Here is a 20,141-nt window from a genome sequence, read left to right as displayed (position 1 = left end):
GACTTCAAGTTGTAAAAACTTCCACAATTTGGATTACAGAAGAAAATGAGTTTTTTTTTCTATTTATCATTATTCATTTGTTATGTCCTTTATCTGTTTGTTCTTCATCTGTCAGTTACTGTTAGACTCCAGTGTCTTTGTACACCCATGTTATATATATCTTATTCATCTTTTTGTACCATACTATGTCTGATGCTGTGCCTAATACTTACTAAATTGACAATAATGATACTTTATGCATGTTGGTTTAATTATATAAATGAATCATTTTTTGTATGATACTAAATTTGTATTCTGTGTTTTAAGAAAACAGAAAAGAAATGAAGCCAAATAGTTTTTATAAAACCTTGTATGAGAAGCCAAAATTAACCTAATGATTATAATTATAACAGCTAATATTCTTTAGTTCCAGCTACATGCTAGACACTGTGCTATCTGGTTTTCAAGGGTTACCTGACTTAATCCTCACAGCTCAGTGATATAGACACTATTGTTACCCTCATTGCACAGATGAGAAAACTAAAGCTTAGAAAAGTAAAATAAGAGCCCAGGATCATGCAGCTCATGTTCAGTATACATTGGAGCCTGAGAAATCTGCATGTTGTTCTATAAAATTACCAGATTTGTGTCACTACCATTGGCTCCTATTCAATAAGTAAAAACGGAATCCAGAGAACCCAATTATGTATGCAATAGGATAGAATAGTTAATTCATATATTCTGTTTCTATTTATTTTCCAAAGATAATACCTGTTATTACTAACTGTATATTGATTATAAAAATAGCTTTTTATCTATAAATAATAAATTATTGGAATTAACATATGTATTGAAAAATCATGGAAATAATATTTGCAATATAAAGTGAAAACAGGACGGGAAGTTGTGAAAACCAGGTATTCAGGGATCTTTACATTTTGTAAACACATCCTATTTCTAAGTATGTTTATTTATAGGTTTAACAGTACCCTTAAGTTTCGAAATTTTCTTTGAAGTAATTAAATGTTGATTATATAGCTTTTGATTGGAGAAAAAAGCTGTTTTTGGCTTACAGTATTTTTAAATTGTGCATAAACTGAATTTTAAAAATAGTTCAGCATCAAAAAGTGGCTAATGCTGGAAAATCACTTCCTCCCATAGAGATCAGTTAATTACCATGGGTACCATAATAAATAAAAGGTAAACAACTTTGAGAAAGATTTTTTCTTACTTTTTCATCCCTTTATTATTTTGTTTGTACTTTAGACCTGTCAGTTTATCAAGTGCATTCATTTTTGTGACTCTACATCTGTAATTAAACGAATCTTTCCCAAGTGTCACAAGGCAGGCATGTAGAATCTTTCTCACCATAGGAAACAAGGTTCTTAAGCATTGTATATAATTTTTATACACATGAATCTTAAAAGTACTGGTGGAAATTATATATGTAAAATACCTCCTTTTTATCTTCACATGAAACTGAAAATTAATCTTTTAGTGTTTTATAGTTACATTATCTCACATGTTTCTCCAGCCAGGGAATGGACAAGTTTTAGAAGTATTTATTTTTAAACCTTTGCATTCTTATCTGTATGAACAATAGAAGCTCCACATTGTGGATTTCTAAGCAGTAACATTAGTATTTTCATTCTGCTATCTATGAGCTTGATAGAAAAAAAAAACGGTTTTCTAATTACATTTTAAGAATTTCTGATAACATAAGCAGGCTTTTGCATACGGCATAAACCACTTCAAATTTTCCCCATTGTCCTAATTGTCACATTTTCTTGATTAAAAAACATGAAAATAAATGTGTTCTTTCTCAATACAAACTTTGGGTTCGTTGTTTAAGTCAGTTAGGAGCTGACCACTGAAGTCAGTGAGTTTTAATTTTCTCATAGTGGTTCCTGATCTTAGGGAGGAGTTAAAGACAATTCTCAAGTTGCTTCCTTTTTACTAAGAACAGTCAAATTTCTGAAACAGAGAGATAGAGAAATAATAATACACATTTATAGTTTTGGAAGATAAAAAGAATATGCAAGAGAAACAGTGATTACAAATTTTTTTTCTCAAAAAGACTCCATGGAATCAATTGAAGGTTAATAAGTGTTTGTAGCCACTTTTCAAGAATATTTTTCATTAATAATACTCATCTCTGTAGTTGTTAAAAGAGAAAAAAGAATAGCGTATGAGTCCATTGTACTTAACACCTGTTGAAAATTAGATGAAATATTTTTATTTATGATTCTTCCTTCTTTTCCTCTGAACCATTAACCTCAATCTTCATTGGAATAAAAGGAAAGATTGAGATAAAACATAGTGACATAATAGCATAGATTGTGAATTATTTTCTTTATCTTCTTGGAATTGTTTTTTAATATTTAAAACGATTTCAAATATTTCATATAATTACTACTTTTCTATAAGCTTGTTATTCTAAGCTTGCTGCTGTGATATTAAGAAATTTTTCCAATCAGGTTATTAGATCATTTTGTACTTTGTTGAATATGTGCTTATGTGAAGATGAGATTAAAGAAATAGAATGCCACCTGTTTTCTAGACATGATAACCTTGTCTAATAATGTCAGTTGCTTACCTGAGAAGTTATTGGTTCTCTGCAATCAGGAGAAGAAGCCTTTGCTTTTAGAATCTGTTAAGTAGAATTGTGTTTTTGAGTGGGAGGGGAAAAACAAGGCCTAAAAAAAGGTAGAAATGGCTGCTTAACTATTGCATGCATCAGATTGAAGTAAATACTTAACATAGCAGGCCCGAAAGTGGTTTAGGAAAGAGCAATTCACTAAGAATTAGGAGACTGAGTTTATCATCTCAGTTTCAGTACTACCTTTAGGGCTTTGGACATCTCTCTAAATTCCTAAGGAGGGTGAAATATTCTAAAGTCTATTCTAGCTCTAATTCGTCATAATTATGATTTCCTTGGCAAATAACTCTTCATATATTCCTGAATCACATAAAATATTTTCTCTAAATTATCATGTATTTCTTTTTATAAACTAGCCTCATTATTGAAATGGTATGAAATATTCCTTTTGCAAAAATTTTATACATAGAAATGAATCATATTGAGTTGTTTTGATATATCCTCAGACTCTAACCTTATGTTCTAAAATACAAATAGTGTATTATTTATCTAGTCCCAGAATGATTAATCATATTGCATATATGTTGTATTTGTCAGTGTAATGGTATACTTCTGAAAGTACTCAAACGACTCTATGATAAAATGTGAAAAATAACAAAAGGGAGGAAGGTCTCACTGAGGTGGGCTCTAATGAACTTAGGAGAGAATGTTAACAGTTCAAGGTAATGAAATGTTCACTTAAAGAATGAACACAATGATTAATTGTAAAATTGAGAAAAATCTTTCTGAATCTCTTTGTCACAAGTATCTGATTTTATGGTAGCATGAGTGAATGAGCAGGAAATGCAAGATCGCTTTAAAGAATATTCAGTTATTTTGCTTACTCATTAAGAAGTCTTAAAAATTGTTTGGCTGTAAATTTTATATTGTTCCTCAAAATCTTGACCTTTACTGGAAATTGTCCTTTTTTCTAGAAATCTCTGCTGCACACTAAAAAATTTTTAGACTTGAATATTAGACATGTTTAGCAGACTGAACCATAGATGCCATAAAAGAGATGAAATAGGAAAAGGGCTCAGCCCAATGTAGTCTAGATTTAGAGAAAAATGGCACATGTAGAATGAAATAGACTTATTAGATGTACCAAAATGAAATATATATATATATATATGTGTGTGTGTGTCTGTGTGTGAGTGATTGAAGATTTTATTGATACAATTATGTGTTTAAATAAATAAAGCAAAATAGCTTTAGAGAATAAAGACTAATTTTAGCGATGCTAGGAATAAGAAGACATTTTTTAAGTCCAAAGCACAATGAATATGACATCTTTTTGCCTAAAAACTGCTAAATTTAACTTTTCTTTGAAATAAGACTAGAAACCCAGCCAAAGGAAGCATGAAACTTGGGTTTAAGTAGGTAAAAGTGTTTAGCATATTTTAAATTTTAATGTAAAAAGTTTCTGAAAAATTACGTTTATGCATCTATCATACTTTTCCCGGACTATTTTTTTTCACATTGTTCAATACAATTTTTTTTTCCCCAACATACGGCCTTGTTCTTTAGCAGTTAGATATGCTGAAATATATGTAGGACTTATGAAGTTTCTGGAATAGATTATTATATTTATAAGTATGGTTTTATAAATCTTTAGTGTGGTAATTTCACATAACAAAATTAATAATATTCTTAATATAAGTTAATTTTCTTCCTATGTTATTATTGCAAAGCAGTTCTGTAATCAGGTGATTCATTGTAACCTACTTATAAGAAGTGTGATTATTTCCCACCTTAATGATATTTCATTCAAATCACTGTATATAGACTTAATAAGAAGAGAAATTTTCTTATCTGAATAAATGGTTTCTTGAAGAAGCTGTATAAATCAACCTTGAACCTTTTGTAATTTGAATTTTCTTGGATTGTTACAAAGCAGCTGAATATCTCTTACTGATACTATGACAGGAAAGAGGAAAATTTCATATATCTAAATCTGTATTTATCTATATTTTAATGACACTTTTGATTTTGATAGAGAGGGAACACTGAAAATACTGAATCCTAATGATACTTCATTCACAGTTGTGTCTAAAGATTTATACAGAATTTAGAATCTCAAAGTAGTAAATTAATCTCTAAACTACCATTGCTCTGGGTCATTCAATTCTTCTTTGTCAAGAAGTTTGATGAGTTTCTTATTCTAAATGCATTGCTGTTTTCCTTAGTCATATTTTTTATTTTAGTTTTCCATTCAAGGCAATGGGAATAAATTTATAACCTCTCATTTTAGAGGCTAAATCCAGTCATCCTAGAAATCAAAACCTTATTATTCAAGTCCATTTATTTTCCTCTCCTAGCCTCCCCGTTTCATTGTCAGGATTGAGAACAGATATCTGAAATTTAATATAAGTAACTTAAACTAATATAGTTAGCAATATCAGCTGAACTTTTCCAATGTAATGAGGCATGCCTGTGAAAAAAGAACTTTGGGGAAGTCGACAGTGAAATTTTCACATTTCATGTTCCTGGGTCACTGCTTCCTCAAATTGAATTTGAGTGTTCAAGGCATCTCAGAATTCCATGCTACAGAATAGAATAGCAGGAAAAGTTAACTGTTAAATTTCAAATCTACCACCGAGATCAAACTCCCTTGTTCCTTTTGTTTAGTAACTTTGATATTGTTTACAAACAATAACAATAACATTGACTCTATGCTATTGTTACCTTTCTTAAATGTTCTTTAACTTTCCCACTGTTGTCTCCTTATAGCTTAAAGTCAATGTATCAGCTAGTACTTATCTTTACAGTTCTTTACATTTTCTTCAACTGAATGCAGTAACTTTAGAAAAGTTATGATCTAGTATTTTCTTCCTGCTCAAAAGATTAAATTTAGATTCTACTTTTTTGAGGGTAAATTCATATTTATCTTGGTTTTATCTAGGTTTTCACTGTCATCTGGTATCTCATAAATCTTCCATTTTGTTTTCTATTAAACACTTCCAAAAATCTTCTGCTCTTAGTAAACTTAACATTGCCCTTTCTTCTCATTTATGAAAGTAACTTTTTCTACTAAGGTAGTTAAAGATCTTTAATATGAACTTGCTCAACTTTTTCCCTTTCTTGGCTGTGAAACATGTACCTCCATCTTCCCTCCTTCTTTTTCCTATCCATACCCTTTATCCATCCCCTAATCCTCTTCTGCTATCATTATCTGTGCAGTTATATATCTATTTCTCTATGCTTAAAAATACTTCAAGTTTTCCCCATCCTACCGAAGACTTCAGCAAACCTTGCTGATCCCTAAGTGTTATTTATTAATTTTTAGTTTTCTGTTGATTTTTCCTTCACTTCAAAACATTCTTGATAAAATAATCTATATATTCTGCCAAAGTTTTCTCATCACTCATTCCCTGTAGTCAGATTCCTGTCTTTTTAAAATTGTTCTCTTAAGTATCAATGGTGACTTCAGAATCACCACATATGTTCTGTCTTCTTCCCAGCCATCATCTCCAAAATATTTAACACTGACTATCACTTTCTCCTTTTAAAAACTTTCTTCATCATTTACTTCTGTGACTCTTAATACCACACACTTTAGGACAAGCTAGATACAGTAACAGATACCACAAAATCCCATTAGTTTGACAAAACAAAGGTTTATATTTTTATTCACTCTATACTCAGATTGGCAAGACTCTGCTATCCACAATCACTAAGCTATCCAGGCTGATGGAAACTTCATAATTATATAGCTATACCACCGGGAACAAAAGACAGTCTCAGTTTTTGGTTCAGGTGAAGAGACACTTCACTAGACACTGAAGAGACACTTCAGGGGAAGAGACTACTAGATTCTTAATGCTACAAACCAGGAAAATTACATGTCACTTCTTCCACAGCCCATTGACCAGAACTAGTCATGTGACCCTGTCTATCTACAGGAGACTGAGAAGTCTGGGGAGACAGATGGAATATTAGGAGAGTTCCCCTGTCTCTGCCACACCAGTCATGCTCAGTATTTTGCAGTGTGGTTACTCTTCCTTTAACTACTCCTTAAATGTAGGCCTCCTCCAAGGTTATCCCACTGACTCTTATATCTTTATATCCAACTTTACCTCTCTCTCCAATATTGCTTTCAACTTTATCATTTACCAGCTGGATGTTTATAACTGTCCTCATCATCAGTAAACTGTGATTAATGGAACCACTATTATCCTAGACACGACTATTTAAAAACAAAGTGATACTTGAATTTCACTTTTTTCTTGTTTTTTTAAAAATATTTTTCTGCAATAAATGTCTAATTTACTCTTTTTTTTCTTTTGCATTTATACTGCCCCAACATAATTCAAGACCTTATTACTACTCTGCTGAACTACTGAAATAACCCCAAATATGCAATTATTACTTAAAAATCTCTCCTGACACCTTTTTGTCCTACAAAATATTGCCATTGCAATTGTTTTGAATTACATATAGAGTTCTGAGTTGCCTGGTTTTGAGTGGGAAAGCCCAATTTTAAGCTATCTGTATAAAGTTAAGTTTTGGCGTTTTTATATTATAAAGTGACATGAGTGAATATTCTGCTCATCCTCTACACCTAGGGTATATATTTTTAAGTTACTTGCTTGATTGACTATGAGGGAACATAAAACTTTTTTGTTGTATCAATCCATTCAATCCTTAGTAGAGTTCCTTGGTTATACATCAACCATAAATCAAACAAAGAAACCAGCAAACAAAAAGTAAAGCAAAACAAAGAAAGGCATAGCTGACAATAGTAACTCGTAAGACTATAATGGGAATTCAAATTGATAAAAAATATTTCAGGGTTCCAAAGTTAAATTTGCATTGTGGAAGAACTATTTATTAGTTCACATAGTCAATGTATTTATCTCAGGAACAGGGAATGTACACATAAGAGCTCTCAAATATCAGGATAGGACTTTTTTGTTTTAGTCTTTAATTTTTAACAATTCAGTACATTATGTCCTAAGTGCTTTGAGTTTGGCTAATTATGCCATAAGGTGAAGTAAATCACCTCTGGACAGAAAGAGTTCTCCATCAGTTTTCCTTATGAGATTGGCAATGTCTTGGCTATGGTATTTGTCTCCCTTGAGTGTACAACATATTTTGAAAAGTAAATATCTTTTAGGCAAATATACTACCACACCTAATTTTTAAAACTTGTTCAATAGTCTGTATTAAGTTCTGTGTAACTACAGATATATAATAAACATGAATTTTTATGGGTAATAAAATATTTAAATACTGATTTAGGGATAAATTAATGTTGTAAGTTTAAAAAGTACATTTTCCTGGACTTCCCTGGTGGTTCAGTGGTTAAGAATCCACCTGCCGATGCAGGGAACATGGGTTCGAGCCCTGGTCTGGGAAGATCCCACATGCCGTGGAGGAACTAAGCCCGTGTACCACAACTACTGAGACTGCACTCTAGAGCCCATAAGCCACAGCTACTGAGCCCGTGTGCCACAATTACTGAAGGCCACATGCCTAGAGCCCGTGCTCCGCAACAAGAGAAGCCACCGCAATGAGAAGCCAGCACACTGCAACGAAGTGTGGCCCCACTCGCCACAACGAGAGAAAGCCTGCGTGCAGCAACGAAGACTCAATGCAGCCAATAAATAACTAAATAAATTTATTTATTTATTAAAAAAAAATTTCCTTGTCTGGAAACAAGAGGTAAGATGATTAAAATCAAATATACTACTATAGAGAAGCTGTATAACTTTAAAATATAAGCAGCTGTAATGTTGATTTTCATCAATAAACCTGCCTACCATGTATATTTATTACTTACAGGTTAACATATTTTAATGAAATTTGTCAAATATTTAGGTTAGACCCCTCTAACATATTCACATTCATGTATTTCTTGAAGAATATTGAGTGGTAGACACTTGGATAGGCCTGAGGAAAAATGTGAACAAAATGTAATCTCCAACCTCAAGAATTCACTGTCCCCTTGAACATGGGGGGGAAGTTCAGGGATACTGTGAAGTTAATGATAGGTATAGGATGAGTATAAGTCTTACGCTTGGTAACAGTTCTGATTCAACATGCAAGACTTGGCTCAAGTGTCTGCTCCTCCAAGATCTCTTTCCCTTGTGCAAGGGGCACCTGTGGCATAACAGAATGAGCACTGAAGGTACACAGAGAACACAGGGGCTGAACACTGCCATATATATTATATATATATATATATTATATATATATATATAATATATATGTATATACATAGAAAGAGAGAGAAGGAGAAAGATACAATTTTGTCCCTTATTATTATTCATTTATACTAAAAAGTATTATTAAAAAAACTCCATTTAAACTATTCTTTGTACAAATGGGAGTCTGTTTTCATTTCTTTTTTAAAACATCCTGAGTTCAAGGCTGAACAAAACCCCAGGCTAATAGGCTACTTTCTGTAATAAGTCTAGAATTTTTTCTTTCCACTTATTGAGTTATATGCTTACAATGAGTTGTGTTTGTTTACCAATGACAATTTGTTTTTGTAATTAGAAAATTTATTACTCTGTTAAGCAATTTAGATACAAGGGCAAAAAAGAAAAAGTGTTTTCATTTTTATAAAATTAAATGGAATGATTTAAGAAACAGAAATTCAAGGCTCCTAAAAGATTATGTCAAGTGAGTTGCATATGCGAAAATTGCACAAGAGATTGGAAGAAAGAGATTATTAATATCCTTCTGTTGCTGTACCATATTACCACAAAAGTAGTAGATTGAAACAACACGAATTTATTATTTTACAGTTTTAGAAGTCAGAAGTCCATAATAAGTCTCAGGGAGCTAAAATGAAGTTGTCTGCAAGGCTGTGTTCCTTCAGGAGGCTCAAGGGTAGGGTCTACTAGCATTTGCCTTTTCCACCTTCTACTGGTTACCCTTACACCTTGGGTTGTGGTCCTCTTCCATGTTCAAAGCCAGTGATGGTATCACTCTGGCCTCTGCTTCCATGGTTACATCTCCTTCTTTGACTCTGACCTTCCTGCCTCCTTCTTATAAGGACCCTTTTAATTGCATTGGGAGCAATCATATAATACAAGATAATCTCCCGATCCCAAGATTCTTAACTTAATCAAGCCTGCAAAGTCACCTTTGCCATGTGAGGTAACATATTCCTGGGTTCTGGAGTTTAGGACACAGACATCTTTGAGGGAGCCATTATTCAGCCTACCATGGGAATAAAAACAAAATTTATAATGACTCTGTATTCAAAAGTGTATGTTCTCCCTGGAAGGAACCAAATCCAGAAAACCCAAAAGAGAGGCATATGGATGTGGTTTATAGAAAGGAAGGAAAGAAGAAAGGAATCAAGGGAGAAGGGTGGGACCCAAATGCCAATTCTTGGAACATAGTTAGGAGTCTCAAAGTCCTTAGCCCTCTATGAAAACACACATATATTTGTAACCTAAAATCAAATGTATCTAACTAATAAAAACCTGCTGTATAAAAAAATAAAATAAAATTCAAATATTTAAAAAAAGGAAAAAAAAAAACCAAATGTATCACTTTTTAAAGATTCCTGATCTAACTTTTAACAAAGTCAACTTACAATTTCATCTTTATAGCACCATTCCCTGTTGACTTGTAATCATCTGCTAGATCTAGAGAGGGTAAACGAACTAAAAATATTCTCCTTCGAGTGTTCCTGTTTCATTATCACTCCTTTCCACACCCTGCCTCCCTACCAGGGCTGGGTCAGACAAAGGTTCTCAAGGGGTGGCAGGGAGAGCAGAGGAAGGAGGAAGACTATAAACCTGAAAAACAGGGAGAAACTAACCACTCTCTCCTGTCTCACTGCAGAAAGTCCAGCCCGAAGTAAGTCTGAGTCAAGGGAAGAAGTGACTTAACACTAAATCAAGTTGAAAGTCTTGATTAATATTTTGGACTTGACATTCTTAGCAAATTGAGATGGTGACCCAATGACTGCCTGTTATCTATGAATGAGCAGGAAAGTCATGAAGCATGCCGATATCTCCTCCATGAGCAGGGCAAGATTTCACCCTAAAGAAAGCATAAAGGGAAACAATATAAAACTGTATATTAACTAATGATTTTTTTAAGTAATTAAATATGCTCCATCAGCATACTGTAATAGGAAAGAAGGGTTGGGCCCGAGGAGAAATGAAGGCTACATATTTCTAATTTTCTTCATTCATTGTCTTTACTCAGATTCAATGGGGCATAGCTCAGAATGAGAAACATGCTCATGGAGTTTTAACACTTTAACGGCCAAGTATCCATGATCAACAGTGCTATTTTAGACAACTTCATTTCACTTTGTAGCAAATAAAAACGACATGGTGTGATGTTGTACGTTTAAAGAAAAGAACTTTTAATAGGAAGACAAAATAGTATGTATTAAAATAAAAACAGAGTTGCAGGTAGTGGGGAACATTGCACAATAAGAACAAGAGTTAAAGGGTTGTTGCTTATGTTATGCACTTTTTTCCCCCTTATCTATTCACTTTGTTTTGATTGAAAGCAATTGTCATTTAACAAACATAGAAAAAAAATTCTTTTAAAAATGATTTCATATAGTAAGTCTGCTTCTGAAGTGGCTTGCCTCTTAAATATATCTGGTATTTATTGAGATGTGAATTCACTCGACTTTCTGTGTTATTGCTTCAGCAATAAAATGAGCAATAATCAGGTAAAATTACTATGTAAGTAAACATAAATATATTAATACTATTAAAAATTTAGACGTAAAATATGTGTACATATGTATATTATGTATGTTCGTAACAATATTTTATTTTTTTGTTCTATAATGAGATGTGACACTTCAGTTTGCTTCAGTAAGGATTAAGCTAGCAAAAGCCTCACTTTAAAAGCTTTTCAGTTATAGCCTCATTAGCAGAGGGTTATATAGCTACCATGTTTACAGACCTAGGCTGTTTTTAGTATCTTCCAAATGTGGAGTAGTTCATTGAACTTAAATGCTCCTTTCTCCCATTTTCTGGGTGCAGTCACAGTTATAGCATAGGATATTGCCTATAGCTGAGTTGCTTGTAAAATAGCAAGACTGCAATATTTATGCAAATTGACACTTTTTTCAATTTAGCATTTTAATTTTGAAGGTCACACTCATAAAGACCATGGAGACCTCTTACCATAAGGCTTCTGAATTTTTTAGAGCATAATTGAATTGTCTGGATAGGAGAGAGATTCAAATACCAGCTATGTCATTTAACTCATCATATTACTTAACACACATTTTTTTTTCATCATACTAATAAAACTTTTTATAAGTATGTTTCTTTCCTAAATCAGCTATTTGGTTCTTTGTAAGGAGCACTTCACTGAGAGTTGTTGAGAAACCTAAGTGTGTCTTTAGTTTTCTCTAGAGTAACTCATTTCTCCTGACTGCTGTCCTCTAGTGATCAAATTCTGCCTATTAGAGACACAAAGTCAGCACAGCAATTTAGGATTAGATAAGAGATTAAGGAATGGATGGATAGATGGGTAGATGGATATTGAAACATATGTGAAGATGTAACGTATTTAAAATATCAACATTATGTTAAACCTCAATAAGTCAATTAATGCAAACACAGAGTGAAAACCAACTATAGAAATTGTAGCCATTTCTAATTTGACTTTAGGCATTTATTTTAATGTGCCTAAATTAGGAATGCCTTCAAACTCCTTACTTAAAAGTGCCGTAGTCAGCAGTGCCAGTTCTTTGATGTGTTTGAGGGAACATTTTTGCTGTTTCTGGAAGAATCTGAAACAAAGCTCTCAATGTGGTTCATCATTATGAATTAAGCATCTCACTTTCTCTTTGAACGTTAAAAGAAAAATTCTATATTTTCCTTTTCTTATTAGTTCCTGAAAATGAAAAATTCTCAAAACTGTCCTGAAATCTTGGCGAATTCAACCTCCCTAAGTTTATTTTATTTAGTTCAAATCTTCATCCTAATGTAGGAGTAGAGATTTAGTAATTTAGATTTTTAAAGAGCTAAACTTAATTTGATAGTTATTACATTCAAAATTTATCACTCAGCAATTAGTTAAAAAGTGTTTGTTTTCTTCTTGTTAAGTTTTTATGGTAAATGTTGAGAGAACTTTTACAGCTGGATAAATTTTTCCTGATGAAGAATTCTTCAGTATATATTTTGTTATGCAATAAATTTTCATTTTTATGCACGTTGGTTTTTTATTTTGTTTACTGTTTTTGTTGAAGCTCAACTACACAGATGCCTTCTACTGATTGTTATTCTTTAGGATGTTTTATAAGAGAGAAGAGAGAAAGGCAGATTCAACTGCATAAGTTGTGCTTGAGCATTGTGATGGAATGAACTGTGTCCAGCCCAAATCCGTATGTTGAGATGAGAACTTTGAGAGGCAGTTAGGATTGGATGAGATTATGAGATCTTGTGAGATCTTCTGAGAGTGGATCCCTGGTCTGATGATGTTGTTGTGCTTATTAAAAAGTGAGAGGCACCAGAGCTCTCTCTGCAGGTACATAAAGGAAAGGACATATGAGGGTACTGCAAGAAGGTGGCCAAGAAGAGAGTTCTCATCAGAAACTGAATTTGCTGGCACCTTGATCATGGACTCTAGAACTGTGAGAAAATAAAATTCTGTTGTTGGAGCCACCTACTCTGTAGTATGCTGTTATGGCAGCCTGAGCTGACTAATAAAAGCATACAGTATGAATATAACTGCAGATATTTGTCCTTTAAGTCTTAGCTCATTTTGTCTTCAGTAGATGAAGTTTCATATCATGAAAGACTCACAAAATAATTTCTAAATAACAAATAATTTAAAACTCTTTATATGGGTATATGATGGAAAGCAGGGCATACTCCCACAACTGGAACATATCAATAAATTGCACTTAAAATGAATGTGGTTACAGTCAAGTTTAAATATACACAAAGAAAGTGCCAAAACTTTGAACTCTGCAGTATACTGAATGAATACATGGTTAACTGTATCTTGTGCTGCTCTTTCTTATGAGCAGATATATAATGAGTTAATGTTTGGGATGATTATGATAATATGAAATAAAGCAAGGACATCCATGTATGTGGTTTTCTCTGCAGGGACTAGTATGGAATATTTACGCTGTATTTCTAAAACTTTCCTTGTGAATGTTTTAAAATTAAGTATTGATTTGGATTTAGTTACACTCTCGGGCTTTTGGTGACAACCACATTTCCAAGTTTTCCTCAGAAATAGAGAATCAATCAGAGAGAACATATAAGTGCATTTTAAAGAGTTATTTTAGTCCTTAGAAGACTGAAATTTAAATACTATAAAGCCAAAAACAAAATAATTTGATTTTCTTCTGTGTTGGCAATGCCCAGAACACTATTGCTGCTTTATTCATATTTCAGTGGTCATTTAGTTTCAGTGGTCATTTAGTAAAAAACATTTGCCACTTAAGATCTAATTCTATAAAGTGTTATACCTAGAGAAAGATATTTGAATTTTCACTTAAAGTTTATCAGTTGAAAATATTTTATATTCTTTTTGTACAAGACAAAAATAAATTTGTATGTATAATATTTAAAAGTAACATCTAAGTTTCATTTTATCAGATATAAAATAGTTTAGATGCTAATAGCTACATTAGCAAGAATTAAACTGGTAAGGAAATCAAAGTTACAATGTGTATGAAGGGTCAAATCACTGTGCAAAATAAGTAAAATATTAGGCCTGTGAGGAAAAACGTTTTCACGGAGTTTACTTACAAGGCCCAGTGTGAATGAGTAAGTCATTTACTGTGTATTGCTAAAAAAAAAAAATTCATGAGTGTAAAAGAGTTTTATTTATTTTATGATGTTTTTATATCATCCAGCTAGGAAATCAGCAGGCCTAAGGGTACTATCTGTTTACAAATATGTTTATTTATTTCCTTGAAACAATTTCCCTTTTTTCCATTTTCTATTTAAGAAGAAAAAATCACAGTCACAAAAAAATTTATAATTCTTAGTGAACAGGACATATTCTTTTCAACATCTCACCCATATTTAAGTAATAAAATACACTAAAGTATACAACTAATTTGTATAAGGTTAGGAAAAAAAAATTTTTGACACAAAATCATCTTCACTTACCAAGGAATTTTAATATCTGTCAGAGTGAGAAATGATAAGGAACAGAAAAATAGTATTAAATTCATTATTCAAAATAGCCCCAAATTCCTAAAAATTATCCTATAAACTTTACTGAAATGACTTACAAGAGTTTGAAAGAACTGAGAATAATTATAAGATTTAAAATTCCAAATCTGGGCTTCCCTGGTGGCGCAGTGAGAATCTGCCTGCCAGTGCAGGGGACCTGGGTTCCAGCCCTGGTCCGGGAAGATCCCACATGCCATGGAGTAACTAAGCCCGTGTGCCACAACTACTGAGCCTGTGCACTACAGTCTGTGAGCCACAAGTACTGAGCCCACGTGCTGCAACTACTGATGCCCATGCGCCTGGAACCTGTGCTCCACAGCAAGAGAAGCCACAGCAATGAGAAGCCTGCGCACCACAACAAAGAGTAGCCCCTGCTCTCCACAACTAGAGAAAGCCCGCACACAGCAATGAAGACCCAACACAGCCAAAAATAAATAAATTTAAAATTCCAAATCTTACATTACTGCTAATTTCAAAGTGAAATATTAGTAAGTTTAATCAAAGTTAAAAGTTTTTATTTTACTTAGTTTTATTTATTTATTTTTTTAAAATTTTGTTTTGTTGCCGCCTTTTAAGGGAAAAGGCCATTTCACCCACAGAAGCTGAATTTTAACACAAACGTAAAGTTCTGTAAAAAATTTGTAGCCCTAAGCTTCCCTGGTGGCGCAGTGGTTGAGAATCTGCCTGCCAATGCAGGGACACGGGTTCAGGCCCTGGTCTGGGAAGATCCCACATGCCGCGGAGCAACTAAGCCCGTGAGCCACAACTGCTGAGCCTGCGCGTCTGGAGCTTGTGCTCTGCAACAAGAGAGGCCGCGACAGTGAGAGGCCCGTGCACCGCGATGAAGAGTGGCCCCCGCTCAACGCAACTGGAGAAAGCCCTTGCACAGAAATGAAGACCCAACACAGCCAAAAGTAAAATAAATAAATAAATAAATAAAAATCTAAAAATCTAAAAAAAATAATAATAATTTGTAGCCCTAAAAGAAGGTTACATGTTAGACTGACAGAGAAAAGATAACTAAATTATCCTGTGACTTGGAATATTTTTTGTCATAATGAGCCACAATCTGAATAGAACTTATGATGTAACTCTGTTTACTTGCAATTTACCTGGTATTATTAGATATTATTTATTGTAGATTTCCCAAAAGCTACTAGAAAAACTTGCTGATCAAGCAAAGTTAAGGTCATTAGGTTTAGTTTAGTAAGTAGATTCTTAGTAGATACCCCAAATTGGAAAATCAGAAAGGGTATTTAAAGGTTTTAGGCTTGGTGATTTTAATACAGGTCTTGCAAAGTTAATGATCGATTGGAATTGGGTAGAGCTGCATCATTAGTAGCTTTGGATTGGTGGGCACAGAACTGTAAGGGTCTTGAAGTAATCCTTGGTGAACAAACTATTTCATATCCAAGGAATAGGTATTTCTAGAGCCAGCACTTTTATATATTTTTTAAAACTGGTCACAGTATTTAGCAGAGGGACAGAAAAGTGGTCCTGGTTCCTGTATTGTTTAACATCAGGCCAGGAGAGGATGGCTGGTTCTAGTAGTGTTTCCTACAGGCACAGGGAGTTGTGTTGTTTCAGTTCTCTGTCCCTCATTTTGGTCATTCTTCAGCCTAAACTGGAAGATAAACCATTATGGTCTGGAGACATGATCAGTCCAGGTCTACACAGTTGTTTGATTTGTCATGGTCATAGGTTTTCTGAGGGTAGATGTTCTCCATTCCTGTTCTTATTAAAAGATCAATTATTCTACCATTTTGCAGGACGGTGGGTGTGCAGCAGCATTTGAAACTTGGGAGGTCACATTTGACCCTGCAATACAGACAGAAACCAAGAGAAGGACTATAATTAGAGTTTTTAATCCAGGAGCCAAATTTTACTCCAAATGAAACTAAGATAACAGATCCCATTTCTAACACAAAGAGCACACAGAAAGAGATATGGGGGTATTAAGCAAATTACTCACATTCTTAATTCCTTTGATCATTTTCAAGATCATCTTAATGATCTCAGAGAACTCTCTGCAAGCATGGGAGTATGATATTCATCCCCTAAGAATAAGTCAGCTCATTAAGCCAATATTATATGCAAAGTAGCTTGTTCAATTTCATAAACCTTTCAGGCAAGGCATTCTTGGGTCTTTGTGAAATTGTCTGATTCTCCTGATATTCTCTGAACTGGAGCAGGTAAGATTCTTCCCACTTTCTAGGCCTTTTGTAACGCATGACATAGGAAGGCTCAGGGTCCAAAGAAAACTTCAAAATTTCCCTTCAGTGGTAAAAATTTTGAACTCAAATCAAGGCCCAGTTGACTTCCTTTTTCTGTTAAACCATTTAAGATCTCTTTGTCTAAAAGGGGAAACTGATGGGTGAAACTGGACTCTGGAAGCCCCAGAGACCTGTGCCATCGAAGAAGATAAAGAATCAGGGTAGAAAAAGCCTGGTGATTTTTCCTTTAACAATCTACATTATCAAGTAATCTGGACAGTCTGATAATGATAATTAACACTTATACTTTGTGTGGGCGTCAGACATATAAGCTGTTTCTTATATATTACTCAGTTAATCTTCACAATAACCCTAAAAGATAGGAACTGTTGTAATATCCACCTTACTGAGACAGAGCGAGGTTAAATTACTTCCAAATATCTCTTAGCTAGTAGATGGCAGTGGTGGTGACGGTTTCAAAGCCAGCCTTTGAAGTCCACTTTTAACCATTATAAAACACCACTTCTCAGGTAATGGATGCTTTAATTAACTCACTTGTAGGATTCCTTTCACAATGTATACATATTTCAAACCATCACATTGTACACTTTAAATTTATTACAATTTTATATGTCAATTATACCTCAATAAAGTTATAATAAAATAGAATAAAATAGCCACCTGTCAAAAGTCAGTAGGACTTTAAAAGGAAATAAAAATTAAGACCAAACAATCTTTGCAAGACTTTATAAAATTTTATTTTTCCTGAAAATTTAAAATAAAAAAGTCCTTAAAATATTTACCCAGTGTTATGGACTTCTTGGAGACATACTTAAAAGAAAATCTGAATTTTCTTTTTACACATGAATGTATTATTTTTCTAAATGAATTAAACTGTGAAAATGTCAGAAAGAGTAATTAATAGGCTTTTCAGTGACTGTGTTTATGAGTTTCTGATCTATACAAAAAACTGTGTTTTAATATGGAATTTTATATCAGGCTACATTTATTTTGACTTCATTTAATACGAAAATAAAACACATTTGGACAAAGCTTGACAGCCAACTTTTAAACAAGTCTAACCAAATTTCACTGAATTGTCCAGTTAATCAACCAGTTATTCATATAGCTAAATTCTATGTTGAGGTTTTTTTATACAGAGAAAATAATTCTTTGCTTTATTGTCTTATCTGCTCACATATCTGTTTTCTCAAGGTCTGGGGTCTTCATAAAACAAAAAAAAAATGCACAAAATGAAGCATTTGCCTTTTTAGGAACATTTAAAATAAAATGAAGTTCAGGTTCACCTTGAAACATCAAACATCATTTCTAACTTTTTGGTGTTTTTTCAACCTTAATTGGAAAATTGATCATTTAAAACTTGTATTTGATGTGTAAAGAAATGTGATTCACAGAGAAAAGAAAAGTCCTACAAACTGGGTTTGAAGACTTGTGAAAGTCTTAGTGAGATGCTTAGTCATACTTTAAGAATCATATACTTTGGATCAAAGCTTAAAGAAAAAGACATTTCTAATCTATTATTTTGGTTATTAAAATTAAATGTGGGAGTGGAAGAGGCAGAGATAAGAGGTAGAAGGGAGAATTGAAAAGACATACTTTCATGCCTAGCTTGGAAAGAAAAAAGAGCAGTCTGTCTTCCTTACAGATAAACCTTAATAGGCATTCATAGCCTGAAATTGGCTGGGGTTAAGGCTTGCTGTCAAAATGGCAGCAGTTCTGGAGTTTGTGGATTCCAAGTTTTACAAACTATTAAATACTTTTTTAAGAAAAATTGAAATATCAATTGCATAAAATATCTAATAGTTTCTTTGTAGGTTCTAATAAAAAACAAAAACCTAACGTAAGACACACTGGGAAGGAGAGATGCCCTGACTTTGAGAAATGTGATCAGTATGCTAAACTGGCATTCACAAAAGAACAGAACTTGATCTAAACAGGGATTTTTATTACAAGGGGTAAGTAGGAGACAAGAGATTCATTAGTTAATATAAACACTAATCAATTAGCAAAAGTGTTCCTACATCTTCACTTGATTCCTACAGTACAAGATATACACTCTTGCAAGTTGTATAATTTTGCTCAAAAAAATACCAAGCAGGAAATCAGTGATAAAGTAAGAAAAATATGACTTTATTCTCTTAGGAGTGGATAAAAGATTTTCTTTTAGATTTTCAAAGTAATATTCGTGTTTGAGTGCAAAATAAACATGTTAATTATTATTTAGTTATTTGAAATGTAGTATTTTAATCCAAGTCCCCATTAATCTGTGTATGTATCCTAAAATGTGAATTTTTAATGGAGATTTATATAGATAATATAAAAAGGCAAGCTAGAAAAATTAGTTGTGTTATTTCATGTTCATGTTTGGATAACACAACTTTATTATTTTTAATTTGTACATTTTAGTTTTCAGACGTCACCACAGGTACAATAATCTTTTTTTTTTTGTATATTCTGGTGGTTTGGGGAATATTGCAACTTACTATATTAAAAAGGGAACTCACCAGATGAAGCTATATTACATTCATACATAACATTTGGGGAGTTATGATGCACTAGCTGTTTACGTTTGTGAATTATGATATTTTAAGACATATAAATCCAATATTTTGCTAGTTTTATCAATTCACTTTTTTTTGTCCACTCTATGTGATTATAAACATTTATATTTTCTGCTAACATTGATATATTTCCTAACATTAGCTTTCTTAAAACATTGGTACCTTTCAAAGTTACTTTTGATGAGATAGGGATTTTTATGAAGACATTATTATTGAATAATTGGACTTTATAATTTGTTTGGTTCCATTAATTTTTAATTGTTAAGGCATACTCAGAAAAGAAAAGAGAAATTCCAAATTCTTTTTAGTAGCCCATTGTAGTTTGTAAAAATGTAAAATTCCTGAGAACCTGAGTAAAGTGAATTTGAATGACTGTTGAGCCATTCATGGAAACAGATTTGTGGTGAAAGTGGGGGAAAATTCTGTGAGTATTAGGAAGAATAGTTCCCGGAGTTAATTATTTAGTGCAATAGCTTAAACTGAACTAGTAGATACGTGTGTTATATGTGTGTGAAGGTGAGGGAAAACCTTTTTTGGTTTTGTTAAGACAAGAAGAAAAAGAGGGAAAGAGAGGTGTAGATAGCCATCCAAG

The 20,141-nt window shown here is 33.0% G+C and overlaps 1 protein-coding gene across 1 annotated transcript in view; it reads left to right on the top strand.

The window, feature by feature from the left end:
- NEGR1 (neuronal growth regulator 1) overlaps nucleotides 1-20,141 on the top strand; it is a 909,237-nt gene that overhangs the window by 187,512 nt on the left and 701,584 nt on the right. The gene's annotated exons all lie outside the window — the stretch shown is intronic.

Source organism: Stenella coeruleoalba, assembly GCF_951394435.1.
Source record: "Stenella coeruleoalba genome assembly, chromosome: 1".
NCBI lineage: Eukaryota > Metazoa > Chordata > Mammalia > Artiodactyla > Delphinidae > Stenella > Stenella coeruleoalba.
This window is presented reverse-complemented; position numbering and strand designations above follow the sequence as displayed.